The sequence below is a fragment of the Lipotes vexillifer genome, unplaced genomic scaffold (genome assembly GCF_000442215.2).
Source record: "Lipotes vexillifer unplaced genomic scaffold, Lipotes_vexillifer_v1.1 scaffold327, whole genome shotgun sequence".
Taxonomy (NCBI): domain Eukaryota; kingdom Metazoa; phylum Chordata; class Mammalia; order Artiodactyla; family Lipotidae; genus Lipotes; species Lipotes vexillifer.
The window spans coordinates 3,934,616-3,937,820 of NW_006771143.1; positions in this window are offsets into that span (position 1 = coordinate 3,934,616).

A 3,205-nucleotide genomic window follows, 5' to 3' on the forward strand; every position below is an offset into this window, starting at 1 on the left:
TAAAGCCTGCTCCTTCCCTTGCCCTGTGGCTTGCCATGGCTGGAGACCCCAAATTGCAATCCTTTGCTGATCCCAAATAAACCCATCTTTGCTGGAGAAATATCTGGCAGTCTATTTGTTTCAGGTCAACAAATAGAATATTATTCAGAAAAAAAGAAGGAAATCCTGCCATTTGCAACAACATGGATGGACAGTGAAGATATTATGCTCATAGTGAAATAGGTCAGAGAAAGACAAACACCACATGATCTCACTCACATGTGGAATCTAACAAAACCAGACTCATAGAAACAGAACAGATTAGTGATTGTCACGGGTAGGGCTGTAAATGAGTGAAGGTGGTCAAAAGGTACAAGCTTCCAATTATAAGATGAATAAGTTCTGGGGACTTAATGTACAGCTTGGTGACTAGAGTTAACAATACTGTGTTGTGTACTTGAAAGTTGCTGAAAGAGTAAATTTTAAATATTCTCACCACACACACGTACACAAAGTTGTAACTATGTGAGGTGATGGATATGTTAACTCACCTTATTGTGGTAAACGTTTCACAATATATGCATATATCAAATTATTACATGTACCCCTTAAACTTACACAGTGTTATACGTCAATTACATCTCCGTGAAGCTGGAAAAAATTCTTCTCAAGATCAGTAAAATAATTTCATAAGCTTGTGGATCTTACATTTTAAAAAGTGAAACTATTAATAAGAAGAAAATGCTAGAATAGAGAAATGAAACAGTTGGTTTTGCTAAAAATAACATCTAACAAGCACTATGCTATGGGCTTTACATGAATTATCTCATTTAAAGTGTACAGCCCTTAATGGGTTGTTACCACTATTCAAAAAACGAACGACAAAACAAAACAAACAGACACAAGAAAACAACACCCCCCCCCCCAAAAAAAACCCCCAAGAGGCTTAGAACCGTTAAGGAACTTAACCAAGAATCCACAGATGTGGACTTCCCTGGTGGCGCAGTGGTTAAGAATCCGCCTGCCAATGCAGGGGACGTGGGTTCAATCCCTGGGCCAGGATGATCCCACATGCCGCAGAGCAACTAAGCCCACACACAACTACTGAGCCCACGCACCACAACTACTGAAGCCTGCGTGCTCTAGGGCCTGCATGCCACAACTTCTGAGCCCATGTGCTGCAACTACTGAAGCCCACACACCTAGAGCCCGTGCTCCACAACAAGAGAAGCCACCGCAATGAGAAGCCTGCGCACTGCAACGAAGAGTAGCCCCAACTCGCCACAACTAGAGAAAGCCTGCGCGCAGCAATGAAGACCCAACAAAGCCAAAAAAAAAAAAAAGAATCCACAGATGATAGGTGATAAAACCAGAACTCAAATCTCGATCAATCTGGCTCCAAAGTACAAGCTTTTTAATTTTACTTTATTACCTTCTTTCTAGTCAATATTTCCTTAAGTATTATTTTACTGCTGAAATGTATTTTGCTAGGAAAGCTCAAAATAACTTGGAAACCGTGGCACAGTACGAATGAGGTCAAGGGGCAAGAGAGTTTCTGGAAGCATACGTTAGCGCTGCTGACAGGGCAGAAGAAAACTTTGAGCCGAGCCTGGTGCTCCTAGGCCATCCCTTGAGAAAGCAGCGTCTTTTGTTCAAGGGGAACAATGATAGGCACTGTCATAGGCTGAATTACGGGGCCCGAAGATACCCAGATGTCTTCTAGTCCCTGGAACCTGGGAATGTTACCTTACATGGCAAAAGGGACTTTGCAGATGTGGCAAAGTTAAGGATTTATCGAAATGAAGAGATCATCCTTGCTCATCTAGGTGGCATGTCCTGAAAGTTTTCCTCCAAGGCAGGTCAGTATTGGTATGTTAGATCTGGACTCACTAAATTTGTTAATTTGTTACAGGATGGAGCGCTTTTTTTAAACCCTCATGACATTAGTTATCTGAGCAAACACATAGACCAGCTCCCCAATATTTAGATAACAATCTGAAGCAGCTTTGCAGCCCCATGTCAGAAGTGCTAGAGGTATAAAGAGTGATGGAAGTAGGAGTTCATTCCGGGATTATGCTCATCCATTTACGTAACCTGAGGCCCAAATGCAGCCAGGATTTGAACCTGGCTTTAGAGTTTGGACTCACATAATGAGTAAATCACAGGTTCCAGAATGAAAGGCTTACCTCCAGCGTTTACTGTTACGTGACCTTGAGCAGGTCATTTTACCTCAAAAGGCTCATCTGTTAAACAGGGAAATAGTATTTAGCTCAAAGAGGTGTTGTGGAGGACGAAGTAAAGTAAGGCATGTGAAGCATTTGGCCCAGTACTGACTTGATTCAAGTACTCAATAAACATTAGCTCCCGCTGCTGGTATTGTTATTCAGGGCTATTATTTCCTCGTTCTGCCTGGGAGGTTCAGGGAAGAGTGCCCTCTGGAGTTGTGCAGTGGCCAGCTTTCTCTTTCTGGTCCTACAGAGACCACTTCCAGCTGCCAGAGAGAAAGACGTTGTCCCTGCTCATGACCGAAAGCTCCCACCGAGCTTCATCCCCCGATGACCTACATCTGGATTTACACTCTGTGCTTGGCACCCTTTCCAAGCACGTCCCCTCTGCCTCAGTGGAGGGACCAGAAATAAAAGAGCTCCAAATCTAGAAGGCAAGTCCTTCTTGGTCTCCAGTTCACTTATCTAGACCTGAGAAGAGTTTAACTCTAGGACTATGCCAGGCACTCTGTGGATGGGCGTCTTGTCCCTGTTCACAGAATCACAAGACTTTAAAAGTGTAAAGGCTGGGTCTTACAAGCTCTTGTCAGCTTAGCTCCTCGTGTTTCAGTTGAGGAGATAAGAGGCCCTAAGAGTAAGTGGCTTGCCCGGACTCACACCAGAAGCTTGCATCAGAGCCAGGATTAGACTCCTAATTCCCATCCATGCTGCCTACCCACCTCTTCTATCGCTGATTCAGGTATAACCTCATCACCCTGCCAGGGACTTTGATCCCAGCAAGGGCCAGAGGACTGGGGCTGCCCACAGCCCCCAGCTGGGGCGTATTGGAGACGCCCAGCTCTGCCACCTCTCTCCTTGCTCCCTCCGGCTCACACACCCTCGTGGTCTGCTCTTTCTGCCCCACGGACAGCTTTTCCTCTAGAGGAAACAATACCCTGAAATCCCCTCATAGCCACAGGGGCCTAGAGTAGGAGTAGGGGTGTGTTAGGAGAGTAGGGAAA